A 16,848-nucleotide genomic window follows, 5' to 3' on the forward strand; every position below is an offset into this window, starting at 1 on the left:
TCAGTGAAACCAGATGGAACGTCTCTATCGTGGATTAACCAAAAGAGGATGAAGGAACAGAAAAGGGGACTTGGGAGGTTTTGGGACTCAGGCTGGATACCACCGCAGTGGACTTCACTCATCTCTGGAGGAGTCTGCTAGGAGATCTCAAGAACCACTTTTTTTTTTTTAAGTTCATCACCCCTCCTCCCCAGCGCAATCATGCCCCTGGAATCCACTGCAGTTTAATCAGCATAATGAAACACCAGCCAAGTAAAGTTCCTCCTGGTGATCCACAGCACCCCGCGCGGAGGGTGGGTGCACAGAGGGGCAGCTGGGCGCGGGTCCTACCTCTTTACGGCATGACTCCTGGCTAGGGTGCACCACATCCTCTCTGCTCCCTGCCACCTACTGAGCTCTCTTGCTCAGGGAGGTAGACACCTGTCCATCAGTCACCAGGAGGCTGCCCATCACCGGGGGCTCCCAGGGGTACCTCCAGCCAGAAGCGTTACCATGGCTGCCAGCTGGGGCGTCCGTGGTGGGCCGGCAGGGGGCAGGCGGCCAGCCGGCATCACATCCCCCGCAGTGCAGGCTGCACGCTCCCCACTCTGAGGCGCGTGCTCTGGCGGTAACCCCACCTGGCCGCCTGCGTGGCCGGGGCCAATGCCGATCTGAGTGACAGAGCGGCATGAGTCACTGCCCGCCAGGGCTCGCTAGAGCTCCCCCTAGGACAGTTGTCACAGCCCTTCACAGCCCAGGCTTCTTTTTTAACTCCTTCTTTTCTGGACAAAGCTGTAATCCAGATAGGAGCAGCTCTCCGTTTTCTACTTGCAGACTCAAAAAACTCCGGCTGCCTCAAAAGCACCCCAGGATAACATCCGAAGCCGCGCTGAGAAGGAACCGGGCGGTGAAGGGACCTGGAGGAGCCAGGGTATGAGCAGAGATCTGGCTGCTAGGGAAAGTGCAAAAGAACATTCTCAGAGCTTCAGGTGCACTGGGATGAGGTGGGAGAGGTAGGAAGATGGAAAATGTGCACTACCAGAAAATTATCTAACACCTCCAAGCTGCCTCAAGAGAATTTGAATCTTCCCTGTAAGAATTACATGCTTAATACTTTAAAACTTAGCTGATGGGAAGAAAATTTAGATTGAATGCTTCAGCCCATATCCCATGTGTACGTCCATCAATACAAGCTCAAATCCAATCCAAGTTCAATCACTCAATAGCTTTTTTGAAAAGAAAAGAATTATGGGAAATTATAATTCATAATGATCAAAAAGATAAGTTTCCCATCCCATAATAAGGAAACTTAGATAAAGAGAGGAAATTTATGCAGAGAGATTTGCAGTTGACACTAATTAGGAACACAGTGGTTAATAGCACACGCACTAAAATCTGAGTGAGTTAAAATCCCAGCTCTACTACTTATGGGCTGTGTGATCCTGGGAAAAATCACTTAACCTCTCTGTGCCTTTAGCTACAACACAGGAATAACTACTTCAAAGGGGTGTTGAGAGGTTTAAATAGAAGAGCCCACATAAAGAGCTTGGCACAGCTCTTAGAATACAGCTAATACCCATAAAGACTCTTTGCCATTATTATTATTGCTCACATGAGGTGCACTTTTATGGCAGATTTTGCAGTTATTAGGAGTGAGGTACAGTAGAATCTCTACTGAATATTTTCTCCTGTGCAAGGCACAGACCCATCAAGGTGAATGTTTATGTTAATCCTATCGTATCATTTAATTCCTAGCAGAAGCTTAATTCCCTTTCCACTATATACTAATTCATCTTTAGGAGACTAAAATAGAATTCCATTTCTGAGTGAGGAGTATGATTAATAGAGGGGTAGGAGCCACACTCAGAGAAATAATTATGACTTTTGAGTTTCTATACTATAAAATAAGATTCATCCATAAAACTCCGTCATGCTCAAAGTACCTTAATGTGGTCAAGATTGGAAAGAGGGCTGGATCATTTTCATATTAAAAGAAAGGAGAAGTCATTGTGAAATTCTCCAGCTAGTAACAGGTAAGATGTTCAAAAATGAAAAGGTAGGTTGCAACCTCTAGACAGGTAAGTGCAAGAGGAACTCTGAAAAGAAGGGCTTTGCAAGAACACATTTATGCAGGGGCAAAACCAGAGAGAAATGGAGGAAATGAAAATAATCTGCTCTCCAAAAAGTGCTGAGGATGCTCGGCAGGGTCCTTTAGTGGAAAAGAAATAAGGCAGCTAGGAGAAACCATGGTCTCAGGTGGGGTGTCTACGTTCACAGTATCCTGCACAGTGTGAGAATCACAGTTCAGGAAATTATCAAGAGGACTGTTCTCTTAGAACACTGGCAGCACAAGTGGAAAATAACTTACAGGGACACTTTCACAGCCCAGGGCACACAGGAGGTTGGTGTCTGCCTGCCTGCCTATCTGCCTGTCTCCCTCTCCCTCTTTCACACACACACACTCTACCATGAAAGAACAGGAGCAGACATAAGAAAGGAGAGAATTTACCCTCCAAAAGCTGTAGCTAAAAGAAAAATCTGAAATGGACCATAAAATAAATTTGAATTTATTATCAATGTAAACGAGTAGAAATTTGAATAAAAGAATAAGACTCTTTGAAAAAGAACCAAGCTTTGGGGCTAGGGTTATGGCTCAGCAGTAGAGTGCTCGCCTCACATGTGCAAGGCCCTGGGTTTGATCCTCAGCACTACATAAAAATGAATAAATAAATAAATAATAAAGGTTATTGTGTACAACTACAAAAAAATAAATATTGAAAAGAAAAAGAACCGAGCTTATTTTTGAACGGAACAGAACTTCCAGAAATGAAAAGGACTGTTGAATTTAAAGTGTAAAACTCACTAGATATGTTAAATAGCAGGTTAGACACAGCTGAAGAGAAACTTAGTGAACTAGTGATTAGATCTGAGGAAATCACATAGAACCATGATACTCAAAGTGTGATCCATAGACTGGAAGCATCACCATCGCCCAGGAGCTGGCTAGAAGTGCACAGTCTCAGGCCTAACTCCACTGAATGACAACTTGCATCCTAACAAGATCCTCAGGTGATTTATAGGGATTTGTGATTGAGAAGCACTTGTATAGAAGGCAACACCCAATGACAAAGAGATGGGAAACCTGAGAGCCTGGGAGACAAGGAACCACACAGCTGAACACACTTTTAACAGGGGACCAGCAAGAGACAGTAGCAAAGTCGCTTAAAGTCTGGATGCCACACTTCAAAACAATTATGTAAAGCTCCGTCAAGTCTAACACCTACCAAAGTAGAGATCACATTTATCTTAGGAAGTAATTCTCCGGTTCCTTGTGCCTTATGAAAAAATGTTTCTTTTTGATCCTCATAAACCCAACCCTTTTTTCTTTTAAAAACATCACTGGAGGGCTGGGGTTGTGGCTCTGTGGCAGAGCGCTTGCCCAGCATACGTAAGGCACTAGGTTCAATCCTCAGCATCGCATATAAATAAGTAAATAAAGTAAAATAAATATATATATATATATATCACACTGGGCTGGGCTGGGCTGTAGTTCAGTGGTAAAGTACTTGTCTGGCATTCATGAGGTCCTGGGTAACCTATGGCATTACAAAAACAGCAGGGGCTATGAGGTTTTAATAGGTTATTGAAATCATACCAATTGGTTTTGATGGAGATACATATGGCAATCCAGCATACAGAGTAGCACCAGGCACATAGTAGGTACACATAATATTTAAATATGTTTTTTAGTTGTAGATTGACACAATGCCTTTATTTATTTATATTTATGTGGTGCAGAGGATCGAATCCAGTGCCTCACACGTGCTAGGAAGAGCTCCACCACTGAGCTAAGCCCCAGCCCCCTCAATTATATATTTCTTTATTGAATAAGGAAATATATAATTAGACGGCTTGAATATGGGTCTTACAAAGAGAGCACCTAGCATAATACAGACCACAGAGGCATTTGATGTTTGAATTAAATGAAGAGGCTTTGATAATCGAGATTATTCCGTCTGAAAACTATGTTAATGAGTACCTCCGTTCCTATCTCCTGATACAGTGCTATGAGATCATCAGCTCTCTCCGCCACAGGCCCACTGCCCTCACCAACGACAAGGAAGAAGTCATACATCATGCTCTGGGGTTCGCTGGCAAAAGCCACTAGGGGGGAAAAAATCTTTCCCCGTATAGTTTTTAAATAAGTTAACCTATTTGAGGTGACATCAGGACATATTCTCCTTAGTGGCAAAGGCTATACAAGTAACGTTTTAAGGATTTTTTTTCTTTTTTTTTCCCCAGCAATAAGATAGATGGCAGAATAAGGCTTTCAGAAACAAAGAGCTATTTTAAGAACTGTGGTTAATTTCTCTTCTATAAATTCTCTTTCTCTCTCTCTCTCCCCCCCCTTTTTTTAATACTGACATTCATTAAAAACCTTGGGGGGGAATTTATCATCTTCAAAAATATTTTTAAAAAACAAACAAGGAAAAATCAAATGGATTCACCCAGTTGGCTCTGCTTCTTTCTAACATGCTCCACTGAGCCCTGGTTATTCCATTCCCATCTTTAGTTTTTCAGAATGCCAAACATTAATTTTAAAAACAGAAAATATTTTCTAATTAGCCAGGCATGGTGGTGCCCTCCTGTAATCCAGCTACTCCAGAGGCTGAGGCAGGAGGATTGTAAGTTCAAGGCCAAATGGGCAACTTAGCAAGACCCTATCTCAAAATAAAATAAAAAGGACTGGGGATGCAGCCTAGTGGTAGAGCACCACCCAACCTGTGTAAGGCCCTGACTTCAATCACCAGCATTTAAAAAAAAAAAATCTAATTTTGTTCTTATGTTTATTGGCTTCTTTTTGCACTGAAACACAATTTCCATGACAGGAAAGACAGTTGTGTTCACTACCATACAACTAACCAGAACAACGGCTGCCTGTCCTGATTCAGTATTTACTATTTTGCTAAAGGAATCAGTGAATAACAAGAACCTTAGGTGGAATAATTTCTAAGACCTAAGAAGCTACTGGGTACAAAATGCCACTTTAAGAAACCCAAGTATTGATGTGTCACAGAGTATACAATTTAGTCATGAAGAACTGATGTACTTGAAAAAAACTGACCCTAGTAAAACTTATAAGATGATGATGATGATGATGATTACCAGGGACTGAACCCAGGGGTGCTTAACCACTGAGCCACACCCCCAGCCCTTTTTATATTTTATATTTATATAAAATATTTTATATTTCGAGACAGGGCCTCTTAAGTTGCTCAGGGCCTCACTAAGTTGCTGAGGCTGGCTTTGAACTTGGGATCCTCCTGCCTCAGCCTCCCAAGCTGTGGGGATTACAGTCCTAAAACTTTTAATATCATCAGTATTCGTTACAGACACTGGTGCCAAGATGCGGGTGGCAGAAGATGATGAGCAATACCAGCTCTGTATCCTAAAGGACACGATCACACAAGTAATTATTCTATGATGAGACAATGAATCAGGGCTGTGCCCAGAACACAGTGGGCACTCAACACATGAAACCAAAGACATGCTCAGCTTCACTCCATCTACCATGGTGCCCTGCCCCCTGACTGACAAATTAGACGCTGTATTCAGATTCAGATGTAAAGGAATATTGCCCCCAAATTAGCCATCTTACCTACTTACAAAGAGAGCTGTGAAATAAGTGAAGAGGAAGAAGAGATCTACATCAGCTGGAGGTCAGGATGTGGGTATGGAAAGCAGAGAACACCCCCTGAGCGGCACAAGCTGTGCTGACTGGGAGGCAGTGAATTCTTGCTCTGTTCCTTCAAAAAAGTGTCATGGAGGTGACTGAATCTCAAAGTTGGTTAAAAGGTATCCAGCCAGGGGCAGCAGCGGCACACGCCTGTAATCCCAGCAACTCAGGAGGCTGAGGCAGGAGGACAGCGAGTTTAAAGCCAGCCTCAGCAAAAGCAAGGCCCTAAGCCACTCAGTGAGTCCCTGTCTCTAAATAAAATACAAAACAGGACTGGGGATGTGGCTCAGGGGTCGAGTGCCCCTGAGTTCAATCCCTCGTAGCCCCCCCCCACCCGCCCCCCAAAAAAGGTATCTTCATGGGCTGACGTGGGAAAGAGCGCTATTTCAGAAAAGCTACTATGGCAATAGTAGTGGCCCAAGAGTGACATGGCTAATGAGGCTGGGGAGTGAGAGAAAGTGAAATCTGGGCAGGACCTTGAAGGTGGAGCCCTGGATCCAACGGGCAGACATAATAGCAGACAGGCATTGCAGAGGAAGAGGTCAGGGCTAGAAGCTGTAACAGAGGAGTCTATAGGCAAGTCAACACGAGAGGACCTACACTAAGGAGGTGGTGAGAGAAACAGAGAGGCAGTGACGGACAGGAGACAGGCTACCGCAATAAGTGACACAATTTGACAACTGACACAAGAGCAGAGAGTTTAGGAATATTGAATGACAAAATACTCAAAGAGAAAGGCTTCAATGGGAAAGAAAAGCAAGATATACAATGTTTGAGGCCTCCTGGGAACTAACCCCAAAAGTAAGGTAGGGGCTCAGCAAATAAGTTGGTTAGTAAATATACATGAGTCATTTCACCCAAGAGAACAGGTAACATGATCTAAAGCCTGAGGTCCACCCTGCACCCTCTCTCCTCCCAGTGGGAAGCCATCAGATATGATTCACCCACACCATGCCTTGCGTAAGAAATTCATAAAGAACACAAAGCAGACCCAGTTTGCAACAGCTTTAAGTAAAAAAAAAAAAAAGTTATCCCAACTCTTTGACTGCCCCAAGAATCATAAAGAGATGTTAGGATAATGGTGCTCTGGGCTGGCTGGCGATCAATTTTTACAATGCTGTCTTCAAAGTAAATGGATAAGGAAGCTAGCATTACTAAAGTTTGCCTCGATCAATCAAACTAAAGAATGCTGTGGGCACCACCCCCCCCGCCCCGCTGGCTGCCAACAGCTAAGCAGATGTCCTCTCTAGTGGCCGATCTCGGTGGATGTCAATGGAGTTTTCATTCTGGCTCTCGCCATACTCAAAAGGCATGTTCCTCCTTCAAGGCAAGTGTTTGGTAATCAGCTTGTGTTTTCCCACAGAGGGAGAAGTGCCAGACGCTTCCCCTCACTCCTGCACTGGGCTTTGGCCAGCCTGCATATCACTTCAGCTTGCTTTGTTCAACCCGCCTTGGTCTGGGTCCTCAGAACATGGAAAGAAGCCTCTCCATGAGCTTAGACACACATTCAAGGGGAACTTCTCCTGTTGCAACCAGTCTCTGCAAAGCCCTGTTCCAACACAGCCAGTGTCTCAGGCGGGTGGAGCTCCCTCGGGACACATTTAGATAAAAGTGAAGGAGCTAGTTCACTGGCTTCCGTTCCCCAGGACCTGTTACTAGCAGCCTAGCAGGTTTCACTTCCAACCCCTTCCCCTGGGAATCAGCCACAGCCAAGAACACAGCAAGTGCAGTGCATTCTTTGCTGCTCTCCCCACCCTACCCCACGCCCACAGGTTCTCACTAAATTGCCCAGGCTGGCCTAGAATTTGGCAATCCTTCCTGCCTCAGCCTCCAGAGTAGCTGGGATTACAGGTGTGCACCACCAAGCCTGGATGCCTCCCCATCTCTTTAGTATTCATTCTTTTCTCCAACATTTTAAAATTTTATTCTTAACTTTTTATGATAATTTTCACACACAACAAAGAAGGGAGTGGAATGAACCCCCAGATGCCCTTTACCCAGCTCCAACACCTAGCAATGCCCACTCTTACTCCTCTCACCTCATCCCCCCCTTTGTTTGCATACTTGTTGATTATTAAGAGAAAAGCACAGATTTGGGCGGGATGGGGAGGGGTACCAGGAATTGAATTCAGGGACACTTGACCACTGAACCACATCCCCAGTCCTTTTTTATATTTTATTTAGTCACAGGGTCTCACTGAGTTGCTTAGGGCCTCGCTAAATTGCTGGCTTTGAACTCGAAATCCTCCTGCCTCAGCCTCCCAAGTCACTGGGATTAGAGGCATGCGCCATGCGCCAGCACCCCAGCAAACCCCAGATATGATATCATTTCACCTGTAATTACTGCAGGAGGTACCTCTAACAAGGGTTTCTCATTTGTGCACTGCTGATGATGAGGAATGCAGAATTCTTTATTGGGGGGCAGAGCAGTCGTATGTGTATTATAGGGTGTCTGGCAGCATTTTTGACCTCCAGCTACAACATGTCAACAGCACTCCCCCACCAAGACCACCAAAAATGTCTCCAAACACTGTCCAATGTCCCTAGGGGGCAAAATCCCCACCCACTTGAGAGTCACTGCTCTGACAGATAAGGATGCTTTTAAAAACTTAAGCACGATGTCATCATCACATCCAAAAAAATGAACAATGCCCTAACATTATCTAATACCATGCCTGCGCTCAATTTTTTCCAGATGTCCCCAAAATAACTCTTTATACTTGGCTTGTTTGAACCAAGGTTCACACTGGTTTGGTTTGATGTGTCTATTTCAACCTCTAGCATTCCTCAACTGTATTTTTTTTTTAAATACCATTTATTGGTTTGAGAAACTAGATCAAGCATCCTTACAGAATTTCCCACATTCTGAACTTGGCTGACTGCTTCTTTGTAGCATCATTTAACACATTTCTCTGTCCCCTATGTTTCCTGTAGATTGGTAGATAAATCCAGGGCCTCTGGACATTCATATGCAAGTTTTTTGGCATGAACATCGCCCAGCATATGTTATCGGACTTGATTTCACATGACACTAGGGAGCACACAGTGTCTGCTTGTCTCGCCTCTTGTGATATTAAGAATGATCCACGGGTTCTGATGATGTCAGCCTGATCCCTCCAATTTCTCACCTAATGGTTTCAGCATCCATGATGATCATTGCCTGAGGTCACTATTTCATAAAAAATTGCAAAATGGTGGTTTTCTAATTTCATCCTTCTATGTTTATTAGAGCACATCAACATTCTGGTTGCCCTGCATACAATTCAAATAAGAAGGCAGGATTAGTGCTTGGTTCTTTCCCTATATTTAGCAACATTCCGAGTAATGATTTAGGGCCTTAGCAACCTCCAGGAGTGACCAATGAGATTTCTCTTTCAGTATCATTATGAACTCATGAATGTTTATACCTTCCATGTTTCAAGCCACTGCAATCTTGCTGATACTCAAATTGTTCCATTCTAGGCCAGTGAATGCCGATGAGACATTCTTGTGAGAAAAAGTCAAATCAGAATGTATTTGAACCTTTGGAGCTGCATTCCCAGTTTACAGGGGCAGGAAGCACAAACACCCCATCCCCCACTGAAGTCACAAGGAGACAAATCCAGAATGTGAGAGTATTCTAAAAGAAAATGACCCAGGTTTCTTGTCAAGTCAATGTTGTGAATATCCATATGCCTGTCCAAGAACTTTCTAATTTTAAAGAAATTCAAACCCATCTCCAAAGCAGAATCTATTCCAAAATATGAGTGACTTTAAATCCAGCGCTGAAGTGTTAGCAAGGATGTGGAGGAAGGTCTCTCATACACCGTCGGTGGGAATGTAAACACTACAGCCACATTGGAAAAGTATGGTGCACTCTTAATAGGTTAAACACATGGCTGCCATGTGATCAGCCATCCCATTCCTGGATACTTACCCAAGAGAAATGAATGCACGTGCCCGGGGCCTGTATACTAGTGATAAAAGCAATCTTATTTAAATGTTCTAGAAATAATTGCAATATTAATTATTTAAATATTTAAACAGCCAAAAAACTGGCAACAACCCAAACATCTATGAGCAGGTGAGTAGATTAATAAAGTGTGATACATCCATACAATGGACTCCTACCCAGCAATGAGAGAAACCAACGTGTGATACCCCACATCTACAACACGGGTGGCTCTCGGAACAACGCTGAATAAAAGAAGCCCGGTGATGTAAGTACATGTTCAATTGACATAAACTTTAGAAAACACAAACTGAGCTACACTGAGAGAAAGCAGACCAGCCATTGCCCTGAGGGCAAGGGACAGGGATGAGGAGGAATGAAGGGAGGATGACAAGGGGCAGAGGACAGGAGTGACGGACATGCTGGTTCTCCTAAGCCTGGTGATGGTTTCACTGGTGTGTACCAAGGTTGCTTTGTCCCCACTCCTTTCCTGGCCTAAGGGGTTTCCACGAAGGCTTGTCCCGTAAGGCAGGGGTGTTGGATAAGCACCTCCAGTCTCATCCTTTACTCCCCACTCAACATGAAGGCAGGAGCTCCTGGGACTCGTCAGAGCTGGACAGATGTCACCGGCCCATGCTTTACTAAGTGGGGGACTCACATGCCTCATGAGTAAGGCCCATGCTTAACACTCCCTCTCTCGGGGGCCCACATCCCCCCTTGGCAGGTGTTCAGCTAAGTGACAGTGACCGTCCTCCTCAGTGCCAGCAGCCCCGTGGCAGGTCCTCCTGTCCATGAGAGAAGGCCCACCATCCTAAGGTCATTAGGTTGGGGAATTTACCAGAGACCTCCATAGAAGGTTACTGAAAACCCATCTTTCTAAGAACACAGTGGGTATTTTGGTCCCTAACTGGCTATCAGTTCTCCGCATGTGTCCTTTATAAGTCAGAATTTTGAAGGACAGAATGAAGGGCTTAGATCTCAAACTGCCAGCTCTGAAGATGCATTTTCCACCCCCCGGGATAAACAGAGTTGGCCATGTTTATTTCCTCTGAAATGAGACACTAGAAATCGTTTCCAAATCCTCAGTCCTGAACCACCTGGGCCTCCCACTCTGTCTCTACGCTTTCATCTCTTGTGACTCCCGCCAACCATTTCCTTTAGTCCTATCCAACCTTCACCCTCAGAAAATGAGTGCAAATGCAATCACCATACTTCATAGAATTGATTAGGAAGCTGGCTGCTGAATAGAGTCCCAGATGTTTAATATAATTTTGAATCTTTGGCCAAATCATTTCTATTCTTGCTTGTTTGTGATAGGTTTTCCAGCGAGTGAGAATTTAAGGGTGGAAGACTCCAATTTATGAGCTCTCTAACAAACCTAGTCCCCATTTCTCATCTTCTACCAGGAAAGGCATTGCTTTATTCAACTGGAATTGATTCACCCAACTGGAATCTGGCCTGGAACCACTGGCTTCTGCTGAGTGGCACTATAAAAAGCAGCCATATGGAACTTACCAGGGCACATATAGGAAGGATGGTGTCCACCTCATCACAGGGGCTCATTTATTGGAAACCCGATGGTGAAATTCCTAAAGCTCAGTATCCAGAAAATTGGATCTTCACTGAGCAAATCATTGTGGAGTAAGGCTCTTGCCACCGGTCATTGTCTCCTTTCTGCTTTGGCCACCAGGAGACTGGGGAGTCACTAAGTATTCTTCCTCTGGCAACGTAACAGATCCACCTTTGTTCTCACTTTTAATCCTGACTTAATTTACCTTACCCGGATACTTCCTTCACCCACATGTCTACATTTACTTATTTATTTATTCCTATCTTCTTAATATTGCAATTATTTCTAGAACAAGCTTTCTCCGTTTATCTTGGACTAAAGTGGACTACTCCATATTTTTAACATCTCTAGATGCCGCCTGTAAATTCGGTCTGGAGGGGGAAATCCTATAATCCTAATTCATAACATTTAGCTCTTTTTAGCCTATTTCCTCCTCTTAGTAACTTAACCTCTAAAACCAGAACAGCCCCCAAGAGACACATAAATATTCTCCTGCATATCCCAGAAGAGACTATAAGAGCTACTGACTACATATCTTCATTTCGCCTTTTTTATGTTCCAGCAGGTGATGCCTGCATGTCCCTGGGGTTGAATTTCTCCAGTCACTACTGTTGCCTCCCCATCTTTCCACCCTCCTTTTCCTCCATGAGAGTGCCCCAAACTGCCTCAGCCTCTCTTCCTCCTGCCCTGATGGGGAGATATGCACCAGGGTGAACCGTGCCCCAAAGGGAAGTCCACCTCCATCCTCCCCAAACTAGCTTAGAAAATGAAACATGGCCAAATACCTGCTCAAGTGATGGGAAGCCCCAAACAAGCCGGCCTTCAAAAGGCCCAAAACAAATAAACACACATACAAAATACACAAGGCACTGAGATGATGCTCTTCTATAGGCAGAATGCTAAAATAAACAAGCAGAATATGAATGTTAAAACCATAGGGGTTTTCACTTGGGAGGAAGAGTGCTACTTGTCAGAAATCAACAGCAGAGCGGCAAACCCAAAGGATAAATGTAGCACAGTCTTATAAAAACCTTTCCTCCATTTTTTTTCAATGATTGAGGGAAATAACCTGCCAATAAAAACTCCTAAAATCTTGGAAAGCAGTATAAATACGCTGCTAAGAGTATAGTCTGGCCCGGCTTGGTGGCGCACACCTGTAAACCCAGCAGCTCAGGAGGCTGAGGCAGGAGGATTGCAAATTCGAGGACAGCCTAAGCAACCTAGCAAGATCCTAAGCAATTTAGTGAGACCCGGTTTCAAAATAAAAAATAAAATTGACTAGGATGAAGTGGTAAAGTGCCCCTAGGTTAAATCCCCAGTTCAAAAAAAAAAGTACAGTCTGTGCCAGTGTGTATATTAACAGAGTATTTGGGAAAGCTATACAAAAATCCAACAGCAGGAGTTCACTTTGGGGCATGGGGTGGGAGACATTTTTCACTGTATAACTTTCTGAACCACTTGAATTTTTACCATAGAATGTACTACTTTTTCAAAAAATAAAAGCAAAGAGAACTTGAGTCAGAGAGACCTGGGTCCATGACCTTCCCTCGGGGGCTCCTCTCTTCAGGCTTCGGTGTCCTCATATGTACTGTGGGACTAATTAGAAAACCTAACTCACAGGGGGTTGGGAAAAGTAAGCAGGACAATAATATGCTTTGCAGACTCTGGCACACAGTAGGTACTCAATAAATGGCCTGGCAATAGACATATTCATGAACACCACTTAATGCATCATAATTAAAAGTGAACAGGAGCTCATGGTAAAGAAGAGAGGGTGGGGGAGGTATGAAATGTCTTTTTGCTATCAGAAGATAGATTAGGTTAGGGCTGAGGATGTGGCTCAAACTGGAGCGCTCACCTGGCATGCGTTCGGCCTGGGTTCGATCCTCAGCACCACATACAGAAGATAGATTAAGTTAAACCAGCAAATTTAAGGATATGAAGGATATAAAGTCAGAGGGGAAAAAAGCTTTAAATTCCTCAAAAACATAGTATAAAATCCAACAGTTCTAAGCAGTCCCATCTACCCATGGAATCCTTTGCCAAAAAACAGCCTCCTCCTAACCTGAGCCCAGAACAAAATGAGGAAGACACAATGATAAGCCAGAAACTCCAAGGCTGACAGGTCTGATTTTTCTCTTTCTGCATGGCTTTGTAAATGCTAATGTGCACAGGATTACCTGGGGATCTTATTAAAATGCAGCTTCTGACTTAGCAGGACTGAGTCTCTGCATCTCTAACAAGTTCCCAGGTGATGCTGATGATGCTGGTCCATGGACCACACTCTGAGTAGGAAGGTCCTACTGACCCCAGATAACACTTCTGCGGTTTGTTAGCATGGTGGTCTCGAGGGATTAAGATTACTAGAATGTTATCTCTGCTGGTAACAACCCAGCCAATTTTTCTAAATTAATGGTTCTCAACTGGCACCAACTGACACTGGGCAGTGCCTGGTGACATTGTGGGTTGTCACAACCACAGAGGAAGATGCTACAGATATCTGTGGGTAAAGGCCAGGGATGCTGCTGAGCATCCTGCAATCCACACACCACCCTCCATGACAAAGAATTATCTGACCCCAAATGTCAACAGAGCCCATGTTGAGAGACCCTGTTCTAAATAATAGGAAACAAGATGAACCCTGAGACTCCTCTGTTCCTTCTGACACTATAAATCCTGACTCTAGAAACGGGCCATGGATCCCACATGTCTTAGACTAAATCTGAGATATGAGGAGGATAACAAGTTAGCAGGATGCGATATGTGGAGAAGGGGTCAGGGGTCACAGGTCACAGTCTATGGTCTATGTTTTGTTTAAAATCAATGTGGTTCAGTAACCCCATAGGGAATCTACAAAGCATGAAACCTCCTATCACTTTGAGGTACAGCAATTTCACAAGACCATGAATCTGTTCAAGCAAAGGGCCAGTTAGGGTCTTAGACTGTAAGCTATACGAAGGCAGGGCCACGTCCAAATTCGCTTATCAGTAGAGCCACAGCACCTAAAATAGCACTTAGCACACTGTAGATAAATCTTGCAGAATCAAAAGCTACTGCAATTCCAAATGTTCTTAAATAGACCCAGAGGTTATCTACTCTCTATTGTGACATGGTTTATTATTTGCCATCATCAAAACATTATTACTAATAACAATGCCAAGGCCCATATGGTTCTGTGGAAAGAACACAGTCTGTTGTTTGCACCAGGGCCTCGTGCATGCTGGACAAGTATAGAGCTACACCCCCAGTCTTATATTTTGAGACAGTGTCTCCCTAAATTGCCCAGGCTAGCCTGAAACTTGCAATCCTCCTGCCTCAGCCTCCCAGGTAGCTGGGATTGCAAGTGTGTGCCACCAGGCCTGGCTAAGCACACAGGTTTTGAACTGCACAAAATTTGACCCAAATCCAGACTTGCTTGCTTACTTGTTATACAACCTTGGGCAAGTTGCCACAGTATCCATGTCTGTAAAATGGGTATAAAGTTCTTACATTGAACAGAATTTTTTTCTGAAGTAATACAGTGTGATATACTTGAATACCACACAACTGGCACAGAATAGGTGCCCTCTCCACATATCATGCTAAAGGACTGGCATTTTAAAACTTGGCAAGTTACATGGTGTTCATTTTTTGCACACAAAAATTTTCAAGAATGCCACCCGGAGCTTGGTCAACATGGCATGTCTCTCCTCTAAGCCAAAGACCCTCACAATTAAGGTTAAGGTTCGTCAAGCAAACACAAGGTATGCATTTGAGGTCTCACTACACCCATTCAGAGCCAGGCAGTGAATAAAGATCCACGACAACAAGGACACATGTTTGGAAGGACAACAACACGGCATGACATCAGCACGGGATCACCATGCACTCGCCACTCACAAAGACAAAGGGCCTGAAAAATCAGGATACATTGGCAGGAACTGTGCCTTTCTGAAAATAGTGAAAGGAGTAATGGACAACACAGTTCCCCAGAGCATCAGCCATAAGTGTTAGAGGAAATCACCCACAATCATCACCCCCGCATTACGCCCTTCTCTCTGTCTTGGATGACAGGTGCAGGTGTGCTGGTTCCAGCCACATCACTGTGCCCTTCGGGGAAGGGCAGGGTTAAAAAGATGTGACAAAGAGTACCAGGCAGCAAAACTCTTCCACCGACAGAAGCAGGTAGGATACACCAAATAAGGCAGGTGTGATCCCAGAGGCTCTGACTGGCTCCTGCTTTCGAAAAGCCCAGAAAACTCAAGCAGAGTGTGAGCAGAATCCCTCCCCGAATCTGAAGTGTCACTGAAGGGCACAGCCTGAAGCAGCTGGTGGGCTTAAGAAACCCCTTACTGAAACTTGGAGAGCAGCCTGGATACAATGATGACTATAAGCCAGAAAAACACAATCTTGTGTGAGGCTAGGGGTGAAACATCAGAGTGATGGGCATCTGGAGACCCCAGGGGTGGCCGCAACTCATCTCGGGGATTCTCACTTGCTGGGAAACTCAGTATCCCTCAAGTGGGTCAGATCCCTGCTTCACGCGGCGCTGCCCACAGCATCCCCCCAGCAGAAGGACCTAGAAGGGCACAGATGCTCTGCCTGACCTCAGTGTCAAAGCCAACGCATGTCCTAGTTTCTCTCAGTAGCCACTCCCAATTCTGTCATTCATAAATCTGTCCAGACCCTTCTTAAATTGCATTTATACCTCCTGCCAGGACCACCTCTTGAGATAATGAGTTTCAGAAGATTATTACCTGCTGTGTTAAGCAGTACTTCCTTTCATTGGTTACAACAAGAAAAAGAAGAATTAGGGGTGAAACAGCAGAGAGGCTAATGTTGCTTTCATCAAGGGACCATCTTGTGTTGTGGAAAGCAGAAATGTTCAGCAGCCTGGAACCCAAGGCACTGAAGCAGCAACCATGAACTGAAGAAACTTGATGATTTCAAGTGTTTTGGTTGATGAATGTCACACCACATGTGTTTATGAAAAGCAGGACTGGACAAAGGCATAATTTATGTTAGAGTTACCTAGTTAGCAAATGGCTCAAAGAGCACAGAGTTCAACAATGCTCTCAATCACAAAATCCTGTGCTGATTGCAAACAGGCAGGGCAAACGGGAAGATCTGCTAGGAGACACTGAAATTCACACCATGCCGCTCTGCAGAGTCAGGAAAAGGCTCTCCTGAACCTCAGTGGGCGAGAAGCTCCCAGCCCCTGGCTGAGCTGCACCAAGTATCTACGCTGGGCTGAGCCCCTTCAATATAAACACCTAATTGCAACATGGTACCCTGGACTGATTCCCTGGAACAGTAAAGGAACTTGAGTTGGAAAACTGGTGAAACCTAAATAAAATCTGAAGTTTAATTAACAGTAATATGAAAATATTGATCTTAGTTTTGACAAATGTCAAACCATTAAGTAAGGGGTTCCCATTAGGGACAACTAAGTGAAGGGTAGGCTGGGACTGTTGTACTATCCTTTGACTTTTCTACAAACTTAATATTCCAAAATTAAAAAAAAAATTAAAGCAAATCTATTCTGTGAGTCTTTAGAGCCACTACACTGGGAGTTGGGAGTCAATAAAAACCATCAAAGTTTTTAAGACTCAGGATTCAGTCCGGGGAAGAGAAGTCCCTGATACAAAACAC

At 44.2% G+C, this 16,848-nt stretch overlaps 1 protein-coding gene across 3 annotated transcripts in view; it reads right to left on the reverse strand.

Moving 5' to 3' along the window:
* Cit (citron rho-interacting serine/threonine kinase) overlaps positions 1-16,848 on the reverse strand; it is a 157,953-nt gene that overhangs the window by 93,065 nt on the left and 48,040 nt on the right. The window lies entirely within an intron of this gene.

The sequence above is a fragment of the Urocitellus parryii genome, chromosome 3, assembly GCF_045843805.1.
Source record: "Urocitellus parryii isolate mUroPar1 chromosome 3, mUroPar1.hap1, whole genome shotgun sequence".
NCBI classification, from domain to species: domain Eukaryota; kingdom Metazoa; phylum Chordata; class Mammalia; order Rodentia; family Sciuridae; genus Urocitellus; species Urocitellus parryii.